Raw genomic sequence first — 12,334 nt, forward strand, 5'->3', positions numbered from 1 at the left:
TGAAGCCTAACAGGGCTTGGCGGGAAAGGGCTGACAAAGATGGAAAGTTGCTGCCCTGCCTCTGCTCCCCAAATCCACAGACCCTTCCCTGCCATCCCACGGCCAGCACAGTTTCAACCTAGTAGCAATAATTATGGTATTTATTAAGCACTTACTATGTGCCAGGCACTGTACTAAGCTCTGCGATAGATAAAAGCAAATCCAGTTGTACACAGTCCCTGTTTCACATGGGGTTCACAGTCTCAAGCTCCATTTTACAGATAAGGTAACTGAGGCCCAGGGAAGTGAAGTGACTTGCCCATGATCACACAGACAAGTGGCAGAGCCAGGATCAGGACTCATGACCTTCTGACTCCCAGGCCCGTTCTCTAGCCACTAAGCCAGGCGGCTTCCCTGGAGGTGGAGAAACAGACAGTAGGGCTACTAGTTGACGGTACTCCTCTCTGGAGTTTTGTTCTGGAGGAGACTCTGAGGTCTTGGCACTTAGGCTTTAGCAATCTTAGGGTTAATTTTCCCGATTCCCCCTCAATATTGAGACTAGTATCTGTGTTCTCTTAAAACATAGACCACGGCTCCCAGGAAGAATTAGAAATAGAAGCAGTAGATGGAATCATTAAGCTGGTGGTGGGCAGGGAATGTGTCTGTTTATTGTTACATTGTACTCTCCCAAGCTCTTACTGCAATGGTCTCAACGTAGTAAGCGCTCAAGAAATACCATGGACGGGCTGACTAATCTATTAATTCAATTAATAAATTTATTTAATATATTGTTCTTATCCAGCAGGGGGCAGGGCTACCCCCAATACACGACTCCTTCCTGGCACCAACAAATCCTGTCAGCTACCTTTTGAGCACCCATAGACAGCTACCAACAGGACTTGCCCCCTGGAAGCTAGCACGTAATTCCATTTTCTTTTTGTATTTCCTTCTACTAAGTCCTTCACTTACTGAGCAGCGTGGGTCCGTGTTGAGAGCCCCGGCTTTGGAGTCAGAGGTCGTGGGTTCGAATCCCAGCTCCGCCACTTGCCAGCTGTGTGACTTTGGACTTTATTCACTTCTCTGTGCCTCAGTTACCTCATCTGTAAAATGGGGATTAAAAGTATGAGCCCCACATGGGACAAGCTGATCACCTTGTATCCCCCCCAGTGCTTAGAACAGTGCTTTGCACATAGTAAACGCTTAACAAATACCACCATTATTATTTATTTAAACGGATCAAATGCTTATCACCTGGAATTGATGACAGCATTGTTTGGGTTAGAGTGAATAAAAAAGGATAAACGTCATAGTAGCATAGTCATAGTTTTAGTTTAGCTCCTACTGGGTGCAAAGCACTGTTACTAAGTATTGGGACACTATACATGGATGAGATAATAATAATAATAATGTTGGCATTTGTTAAGCGCTTACTATGTGCAGAGCACTGTCCTAAGCGCTGGGGTAGACACAGGGGAATCAGGTTGTCCCACGTGGGGCTCACAGTCTTAATCCCCATTTTACAGATGAGGTAACTGAGGCACAGAGAAGTTAAGTGACTTGCCCACAGTCACACAACTGACAAGTGGCAGAGCCGGGATTCGAACCCATGACCTCTGACTCCAAAGCCCATGCTCTTTCCACTGAGCCACGCTGCTTGGGCTCATAATGTAGAATAAAGGAGGGGTGTGGCAACAGACACACAAACAAAGATAAAACAAAAATTTTAAAGGCAGGATGACAGTGAATGTGACAGCAGTTAGGTAGTGTGGTTGGCTCAGACAGTCACAAAAGTCATAGCCACAGCTAGAGCGGTTGCCTTCCCAATGTTCTAAACGTTGAAAAGATCTCATACTGCCAGATTTTGAGTGCTTCATGAGCTAGAGGAAGGGTGGATGGAAATTCTGGCAGCATGGGGGTGGAGTCACTTCTCTCCCACATGTTAGGTCCTGGAGGATTGGAGTAAGGGTGTGACAGGCCTAAGGCCCGGATTCCATTTTTTTTTGGCCAAACCACCATTAGCTCTAAGCAGGCACAGCTCCTACACCACTATCTCTCCCACAGGGGATGTTGAAGGCTTCAGCTGCAGCTGCTGGCCCTGAGGGGCTGCAGACCCCGAAGGCACCAGACAAGGAAGTAATATTCATTCACGCTCCTGAGCTTGTGAGGAGAGCAAGATGGGGCCGAGCCATTGAAATTACTGAATTCGGCCAAAGTCTGGCCTGGTTCTGTGAGCCCACTGTTGGGTAGGGATTGTCTCTATTCGTTGCCGAATTGTACTTTCTAAGTGCTTAGTACAGTGCTGTGCACACAGTACGTGCTCAATAAATATGATTGAATGAATGAATGGATCTTGGATTTCATCTTTTGTTTGGTCAAGCTGAGGCGGGCGCATCACATGCACCATTATTCTTCCCTGGTATCAGCACATGCCTGAGGGAAACCCTGCCGACCACAGCTTTTAGCAGTGGGAAAAGTTAGGGCACAAGACCCAGGTTGACAGATGCCACTGGGACACCACCGATCATAGTCGCTGATGGAGGGGCACGATATTATCCCTCGGTCAACGGGCCGTGTTGATGTAGGGTAGGGATTGTCTCTGTTGCCGAATTGTACTTTCTAAGCGCTTAGTACAGTGCTCTGCACACAGTAAGCACTCAATAAATATGATTGAATGAATGAATGAATGAATATCCTCGACTGCAGCTGCTCATCTGAGGTCAAGTTAGGGAGGTGGTATTCACAAAACAAGGAGGTGCACGGCCACCCTGGCTCCATAAAAATCAGCACTGAGGAAAAGCATTTTGTAGCGGGACAAGATCACTGTTAGCTGGTCTAACACTCGCCTCTACCCAGAGAGAGGGTGGCCCTCTCTGGGATGGCACTGCTGGAAGGATGCATGTAAGTAGACCCTGCTTTGACCCGAGTGTCCGAGTAGCTACGGACTGTATTTCCATGTTTAACATGGTTGGACCTAGGTGAGTCCAGTGGCTTGTGCCGTGTTTCAACACGACTCTTACTCTGAATGCTAGCATACTGGATAATTAGGTGAGATGGTCCATTAGGCCGTTTTGTCATTAATTTTACAAGTATATTATTAGTCGATGTTGCGGAGCCTGCTCGTTGGACTCTTATTGTCTGCTTCTATCTTTCTGTGACTTTGCTTTAGTTTGTGTGTGAATGGGACCTATAGTAGGTAGAGTATGGGCCTGGGAGTCAGAAGATCATGGGTTCTAACCCCAGTTCCACCACTTGTCTGCTGCATGACCTTGGGCAAGTATCTTTACTTCTCTGAGCCTCAGTTATATCACCTGTAAAATGGGGATTGAGACTGTGACCCCCACATGGTGACTGTGTCCAACCCGATTTGCTTGTATCTACCCTAGCATTTAGTACATTTAGTACAGTACCTGGTATTTAGTAATCGCTTAGCAAGTACCATTAAAAAAAAGGTTGGGGACAGGGCCAGTGGTGCAGTCCCTCGTGGGCTCAAGTTCACATGGGGCAGGGGTGATGGGAGAGCCCCCTCCCCACTAGCTGGAAGAACCGCCTCAGTGAAACAATTTTCATACCAAACAAGTGTCTTGGGACTTTTAAAATTGTGTTGGAACACAGTTTTGGCCATCACTTTCCAAGCTCTTAGTACAGTGCTCTGCACATAGTAAGCACTCAACAGATACGATTGAATGAATGAATGAATCTTGCTTTACTTTTGTTTAACTCTTATTTAAGGAAAAGAGTTTGAATTTTAATTTGCTGGGGACTGTAGCCCTCAACTGCAGCTCAGGAGACCAGAGATGACTCTGTTCCTCCCAGATTTCCTCTGAGTAACAAATAACAAATAGCTCCATCAGACAATGCAACTTAGGCCTGCAGCTTTCTTCCCCTAGTCAGTGAAATGCTGTTGGAGAAGCCAAATCAGTAGGGCATCTTTTGAGGCAAACTAATGGGAGGTTAAGAGGTTTCAGGGATTTTGTCTGGTCTTAATGGCTCTTATGATATCCAATTCACCAGCCAAATAACACCAGGGGAATCTGACCTAGAACTGTTTGCCCTGATTTCGCATGGTCAGGATGGAAGGAATTGGCCCGAGGTTCTGAAGACTGGGATTTTTTTTTTTTTCTGTGAGAGTGATTCCTAGTACAGGTCTCCTGATTAGCTGAAGAATTCATCAGACTGCCAGGCAGTGCCTGGCGGGGTGATGAAGGGAGACACTGTACCCTCTCTCATTGCGACCACTCTTCCAAGACTCTTTGGGACCCATGCACAAGGAAACCCTGAAAGGGGGCATCTGAGGGTGGGCACATGGCTGGAGAGGCCCAAAAAATGCCAGGAATGCTATCCACTCAGCCAGGCAGACATACTGGTCTCAGGGAAGCAGAGCAAGACCAGTGATGTAATTAGCGCAGCACAGCAAGATCTCTGCTTTTAGTGGGTGGGCGGAATTGGATCAAGATTAATTTTCAATGGAACAATTCTTGAACCATGACTATTTAAACAAGTCCAATCCCAGGTAAGAGTAATTTTGATGGAAGGAACATGTGTTCATTTCTTCCAAGGTGGGCCAAGCCCCGTTCAGATTAAGACCCCACCTCTCCCCACTCCCTCCAATCGCCAGGGAAGAGCTGGCAATAGTGAAAAGACCCTGAAGTGGGAAGGGAAGGAGAGGAGCAGAGTTTCAATAGTCCCACCAAGCAGATCTCCACCTACTTTTAACATCTCCTGTAGAGTGAATGGACCTAATTCAAGTACACACAAGCACAACCATTTCCAGGAGCCTTACGGTGAAGAATGAGGGAGGTGAGGGGCATAGAAGAAGGCTCTGCTTTCCTTTGCAGTGGCCATGATATCGGTCAGACTAACCCCAAGTCCATTCACCGTTTAGTACTGGACAGGTCTGAGGGTTTAGAGAACTTGAAAAAGAAATGAACAGATGATCACGGAAGAGGAAAAACAGGTAGATCGGCACGTTGTCTTACTGTGAACAAATTCCAAAGCAGTAGGAAACCAAGCTCCACAAACAACTATTTGACAGAGTCTATAGCACTACCTGATATCAAGGGCAGATCCTGCTGAGTACTTCCCTTTCTTTCTGATTTGATCATGATAAATCAGTATAGAAAGTCAGTGCGCTTTTGTGGGAAGAGAATAGGTCTGGGAATCAGAGAACATGGATTCTAGTCCCAGTTCTGCCACTGACTTGCTGTGTGACCCTGGACAAGTGACCTAACTTCTCTGGACCTCAGTTTCCTCCTGTTTCTCCTTATTTCTTAAGGATGTTATAAATGCAATACAAGATAATGTGGCGGAGTGGAAAGAGCACAGGATTGGAAATCAGATGACCAGGTTTCCAGTCTTGGCTACTCCTCTTACCTGTTGTGTGATCTTAGGTAAGTCAGTCAACCTCTCTGCGCCTCAGTTACCTTACCAGATAAAATACCAGTTCTCCAGCCCTTTTAAGCAGTGAGCCCCATGTGGGACTGAGTAGCTAAGTAATAAATGCCATGCTTAAAGTGTTTTGGAACAAAATTAATGTGTGGCACAAATTCAAGGTATCATATGATTGTACTCGATACACAAAGATGGAATCTCAGAAAACAACCATTGTGACTTTAGGTGCCTCTGACCGTATCTGAAATCTATCAAACTGTCTTGCATATAATAATATTAATTATGATTTTTGTTAAGCATTTACTATGTTCCAGGCACTGTACTAAGCACTAAATAAATAATTATGGTATTTGTTAAGCGCTAAACTGTATGCCGGGCACTGTACTAAGTGCTGAGGTGGATACAAGCAGATCGGTTTGGACACAGTTCCTTTTCCACATGGGGCTCACAGTCTGAATCACCATTTTACAGTTGAGGTAACTGAAGCTCAGAGAAGTGAAATGACTTGCCCAAGTCACACAGCAGACAAGTGGCGGAGCAGGAATTAGAACCCATGACTTTCTAACTTCCAGGCTCATGCTCTATGCACCCAAGGTCCTGAAGCTATTTTAATTGAAGGGCCCCAAACAAAGAAGTTATCAGAACACAGTGCGAGGCATCTGTCCCAAAGTAGATCCTAGAGTTGGGAGTCGTTGGAGACGTCTTGTCCCATTGATTGTTTCATTTTGCTTTCGGCTGTCAGCATCAAACCACTGATGTTCTCTGGGTTCCTCTTTGTCATTTTAATGCTGCTGACTCATCATGCCCCTGCCTGGCTCCTTGCTTCCAAGAGTCAGCTTGGGCAGGAATTGGCAACAGAGGGAAAATAACAAGCGGGGCATAGTAACTGGAAGTGCCTCGGAATGCTCAGGAAGCTGTACCATGTTGGGAAGTGGCTCGCTAGGATTGTCGAGGAGTCAGGATCGACTGCAAGCTGGGGAGCTAGCAGACTGAGGACTGGGGAGTGACATGAACCATAGAAGAAAAAGGGGCAGGATTAATGATTAGTAACTTAAAAATACAGGAGCTCAGAGGCTGGCAGAAACGGGCTGTGAGTAGGCCAGGAGCTCTACAATTATCCCATAGCAGTTTCAGAAGAGATTTTTTTTCATCCCTGTCTCTTTTCTAGCCCTACCACAGACTTTCCCATATATTCATGACTTGGAATCATGTTTGAAATCAGATCAGAGCTCTTTACTCCCTTTCCAGTAGTTCCCATTTAGGAAGGCGTTCCCCAATTCAGCCATTTTCAAATCCACTATCACATCCCATGATTCCCTTTATCTTTTCATGTCTGTTCCTTTCTATTTCTATTTCTCTATGCTAAGTCAAGTGCAGGTTTGTCATCTCCTGTATTGGCTTGTCAGTTCTTTAGCGTGTATCTGAAGCATGTAGTGTAGAACCAAATCATCCGTGGGCACACAGTAAATACTCGTTGGCCAACTCTCATGGCTTCCTCAGATTTTGAATATTGTTTTTTAATTTATTCCTTCAGTAGACTGTGCCAAGCACCTATTGTTCGCTGCATAATGTACTTGGGAGAGTTTTCACTTAGAAGAATACAGTAGAAGTAAAGGTCATCGTCCCTGCCCTTGAGGAGCATGCAGTTTAATGGGGGAGACAGGCAAACGCACCTTGAATGCATGCAGTGGGGAGTCACTGTTGTGTTATTTTGTTGATTCAGTCTTTCCTCATGTGATCCTTACTTTTCTCCCCTTCCCCCATACTTTTAGATTGTGAGCACCTGTGTGGACAAGGAATCTTGTCTATTTTCTTCTGTGTGTACTCTTCCCAGTTCCTAGTATAATATTCTGCACCTAGTGGGTTTTCCATAAGTATTGTTTACTAAGTGTTTAGTACTGTACTCTGCATACAGTAAGCACTCATAAATGACATTGATTGTTATTGAATGAAAATCATTCATTTTTCATTCATTCAATTGAATTTATTGAGTGCTTACTGTGTGCAGAGCACTGTACTAAGCACTTGGGAAAGTGTAATACAACAATACACAGTGACATTTCTGCTCACAACAAACTCATAGTCTAGAGTGGGGGACACAGACATCAATACAAATAAATAAAATTACAGATATATGCATAAGTGCTGTGGGGCTGGGGGGGGGGTGAGCAAAGAGCAAATGGAGCAAGTTGGGGTGATGCAGAAGGGAGTAGGAGATGAGGAAAAGTGGGTTTTAGTCTGAGAAGGCCACTTGGAGGAGATGTGCCATCATTAAGGCTTTGAAGCGGATGAGAGTAATTTTTGGATATGAGGAGCGTGGGTGTTCCAGGCCAGAGGCAGGATGTGGCCCAGGGGTTGGCAACGAGACAGGCGAGATCAAGGCTCAGTGAGAATATTAGGGGCACTAGAGGAGCAAAGTATGTGGGCTGGGTTGTAGAAGGAGAGAAGTGAGGAGAGGTAGGAGGGGGCAAGGTGATGGAATGCTTTAAAGCCAATGGTGAGGAGTTTTTGTTTGATATGGAGGTAGATATGCAACCACTGGAGAGTTTTGAGAAGAGGGATGACATGTTCTGAATGTTTTGGAGAAAGATGATCTGGGCAGCGGAGTGAAGTATGGATGTCAAGCCTGGAGTGGGCAAGGATGAGATAAGGGTCATCTCCCTAAAGGCTGTTCATGTCTCATGTCAGTAAGGTTTGAGGGTTTTTTTCCAGTTTCTTGGCTTCCCCCGTGTCTTCTGCCTATAAACTCCTGAGTAGTTGCACTTTCTGAAAGCTACATAACTTGGTCCTTCCTGACTAATTTTCCTCAATTCGTGGGAAACACTGGAAGGCCAAAGTCAGTGTCTAGGTAAAGCAGTGTCCCTGTGTCTGACTTATGCCTTCCAACTACCCATGTTGGAAATATAAATTCCATACTCAGGTTCAGCATTAGTAATAATAATTGTAGTATTTGTTAAGCACTTACTGTGTGCCAAGCACTGTACTAAATCCTAGGGTGGATGCAAGAAAATCAGGTTGGACATAGTCCCTGTCCCATATGGGACTCGTAGTATCAATCCCCATTTCACTGAAGCCCAGAGAAATGAAGTGACTTGCCCAAGGTCACACAGCAGAGATGCAGTGGAACCAGGATTAGTGAGTCACAGAAAGTGAGAACAGCAGGTAGGAATGAACAGGATCCCAAAGACTGACTCCAAGGGGAAAATATTCTGGTAAACAGCATCGACCTTTCTCCCTCTTCTCATTTCCCCACCCCTGGTGGGTGTTCTGGCTTCATACGGTATGGAAGAAGGGTGCAGCTAGTGTTCAAGGAGGCCCTGTGTTCTGGAACTCCAATTTCAACCTGGGGCAGATTTAAGTCTACTTAGGGTCAGTGAGGGGATGATTTCCATACCAAATTGAACTCTGTCTCAGCATAGAATGGACCCAAGCAATCAAACTAGTCCCAAGAACTGCCCAAATTGTGATGACTTAGATAGGCTGGACTGAGCCCATGCTCCCACCTATTCATCCCTCTGCAGTTTGAACCTTCACTGCTTTGGCTGGGCCAGAACAAAACAGAACAAAAATATTCGCTGAGGATGGACACATGAAGTGAACCATACCCGGACCATCAGCCTCTCTGCATTCACCTCGATATCAAAGTTCTGAGGGTTTGCCTCAGTTTCTGTTGCAGCTCTTGAAGGTTTTGGGCATTTGGGATCAGCTCGGCAAACAAAAAGAGAAACTGTCAGGTAGACTTTCTGAAGTGGGACAGAAAGACCCTTAAGTCTATGACTCAGCTGGATTTCTGATCATTGACTCCTTGGAGACTTTTACCTGCCAAAGTCCTAAGTGTAACATGATGATGGTCAACACGTTCCCAGCAGCGATTCACTGCCACATGGACTAAAAGGGCAGCTCTCGTCAGAACTTCTTTATCCATTCAAGAGGCCCCACGGTCATGTGAGACCGTGAGATCCACTCAGAAGAATGGCCACAATGCGCATCTGCTGAATTCATTCAGGAAAAACGTAGGAATTATCAGGCATCAGAAAGGACCAACAGCACTTCCTTCTGGGGACAAATCTGTGACAAGAAGCAGTGTGGCTTAGTGGAAAGAACATGGACCTGGGAATCACAGGATCTGCGTTCTAATCCCAACTCCATCACTTATCTGCTGTATGACCTTGGGCAAGTCACATAACTTCTCCAGGCCTCAGTTACCTCATCAGTAAAATGGGGATTAAAGCTGTGGGACATGGACTGTGTCCAACCTGATTATCTTGTATCTACCTCAGGAATTCCCCTACCTCAGGAATTCCCCTCTCAGGATCGCACCTGGAGGGTTTCCAGTCCTCTACCAGACTCGACTATGTGAGGGAGAGTCAAGCAGAGGCCTGTCCATTCCATTCCATTCCTAGCTTGGGCAGTGGCTAGCGAGTGGAAGGCAATCTGCTATAAATCAAAACTCACCTGTGCTGGGCTTCAGTGGCATGGGAGAGAGTTGAGGGAAGAGACTCGAGTTTACTGTTTGGAAGGAGGTAATGGTAAACCACTTCCGTATTTTTACCAAGAAAACTCTAGAGATACATTACCAGAGCAATTGTTGATGGAGGCAGGATGTTCTGGTACAAAATACCTCTTCCATTTTAGAGTCAGTAAACCCATAATGCTTATATTCAGTACATATTTAGGATAGAATATTATTGGAGAATTAGGAATGTTCTTCTGACAATTGATGGATGGAAAAGTGAGGTCAGAAGAAACAAATAATGCTTTGATGTACAACAAGGAAGGCGTAAAGTTTTTTTTTTCTCTGTGGTACTTGTTAAGTGCTTACTATATGGTAAGCGTTATACTAAGTGCTGGGGTAAATACAAAAGAGTCCCCATTGCAGACGGAACTCACACTCTGAATAGGAGAGAGAGCAGGTATTTAATCCCCATTTTACAGATAAAGAAAATGAAGTATGGAGAAGTTAAGTAATGTTTCCAGAGTCCTTAGCAAGCAAAAGGCAGAGCCAGGATTCGAACCTCTCCTGACTCCCTGGCCCATACTCTTTCCATCAAGCCACACTGCTTCTCTGATCACACAGACACAACCAGAGTTATTGGTGGACAGACTATTGCTCTAATTTATTAAACATTACTATCTGTTCATTCTGAGGGTGAGTCTGTTCATCATAAGGCCCTCCTTATGGTCTAACAGCCTGAGATAAAAATCCTGCCAAAATGAATTTTCCTTTCCTCCCAGTAATCCCTTAAGTAGGCCAAGATTATGATTTGACATGTGGTGTCTAAAAATGTTCAATACTGGGAGGCATTCATTCATTTTATTGTCTGAGCACCAAACTGACTGCTATAACATGTTACACAAAAGGAGACAAAACACTGTAGTGGCTCACAAAGGCCTAACAATCTAGTAGACTGTATAAGAGGAGCACAAATGGCAAACATATAAATGATGAGATGTGGCACTTACAGGGCTGAGGTCATTCAACCTCCCTTTACTACTCTCATGGAGAAGTTGCCCCTTGCCTCCTGCCACAATAATAATAATAATAATAGTAATGACAGTATTTGTTAAGCACTTACTATGTGCCAAGCACTGGGGTAGATACAAGGTAATCAGGTTATCCCACATGGGGCTCACAGACTTAATCCCTATTTTAGAGATGAGGAACTGAGGCCCAGAGAAGTGAAGTGTCTTGCCCAAAGTCACAAGGCTGACAAGTGGCGGAGCCAGGATTGGAACCCATGACCTCTGACTTTCAAGCCCGTGCTCTTTCCACTAAGCCATTCTGCTTCTTGTAACAGATTTCCAGTACTGCAAACTCATAAAAATAATTATGGAATTTGTTAAGCACTTACTATGTGTTCTGAGCACTGAGGTAGTTACAAGGTAATCAGGTTGGACACAGTCCCTATCCGACATGGGGCTCACAGTCTCGATCCCCGTTTACAGATGAAGAAATTAAGGCACAGAGAAGTTAAATGACTTGCCCAAGGTCACACAGCAGACATGTGGCGGAGCTGGGATTAGAACCCACGACCTCTGACTCCCAAGCCCGGGCTTTTGCCACTGCTTTTCACCGACAGCTGTGAGTGCCCCTCTGCCAGTCTCCCTGTTGTAGCTGCAGTCTCCGTGAGGGCTGAGAATGCTGTGTTTCATGCTGAACCAAAAGCAGTCAGTTTGCCATGGGACCCGGTGTGCCTTCTGAGGTGTGGGTTCCTGCCTTCCCTTGATTTTTATCTGATGCACTACTGTCGCTTTCTCTTTGCGTTCTGCGTACAGATCACAGGCCCAAGTTGTTTAGCTCTGATTTTCGCTAAACTTTGAGGTAGAAAACAAAGCTCTTTTAATTTGTTATTTCCTATCTAAAAGAGAAGGAAACATTTTTTACTCTCTAGACTTTTTCCCTGCTCCTACAGCCCACCCCTCACACTCCGCTCCTCTGCCGCTAGCCTCCTCGCTGTGCCTCGTTCCCTCTTTCCCACCGTCAACCGGCCCATGCATCCTACCTATGACCTGGAATGCTTTCCCTCCTCACATACGTCAAACTAACTCTCTTCCTCTCTTCAAAGCCTTACTGAGAGCTCACCTCCTCCAGGAGGCCTTCCCAGATTGAGCCCTCCCTTTCCCTCTGCTCCTCCTCTCCTCCCCATTGCCTCTACTCTCTCCCTCTGTTTTACCCCCTTCTCTTCCCCACAGCACTTGTATATATTTGTACATATTTATTGCTCTATTTATTTTACTAATGATGTGCATTTATCTCTGGCTCTATTTATCTATTTTGACGATAGTGATGCCTATCTACCTGTACCTGTCTACTTGTTTTATTCTGTTGTCTGTCTCCCCCTTCTAGACCATGATCCTGTTGTTTGGTAGGGATTGTCTCTACCTGTTGCCGAATTGTACTTTCCAAGCGCTTCGTTCAGGGCTCGGCACACGGTAAGCGCTCAATAAATATGACTCAGTGAATGAA

At 45.3% G+C, this 12,334-nt stretch overlaps 1 protein-coding gene and 1 non-coding gene across 2 annotated transcripts in view; one reads left to right on the forward strand and one right to left on the reverse strand.

Moving 5' to 3' along the window:
* ALPK2 (alpha kinase 2) overlaps positions 1-12,334 on the reverse strand; it is a 134,760-nt gene that overhangs the window by 96,507 nt on the left and 25,919 nt on the right. The gene's annotated exons all lie outside the window — the stretch shown is intronic.
* Positions 9,670-9,812, forward strand: LOC114810880. The gene has a single exon (XR_003758570.1). It is a non-coding gene; the product is annotated as a small nucleolar RNA SNORA7 (small nucleolar RNA).

Source organism: Ornithorhynchus anatinus, chromosome 3 (genome assembly GCF_004115215.2).
Source record: "Ornithorhynchus anatinus isolate Pmale09 chromosome 3, mOrnAna1.pri.v4, whole genome shotgun sequence".
NCBI lineage: Eukaryota > Metazoa > Chordata > Mammalia > Monotremata > Ornithorhynchidae > Ornithorhynchus > Ornithorhynchus anatinus.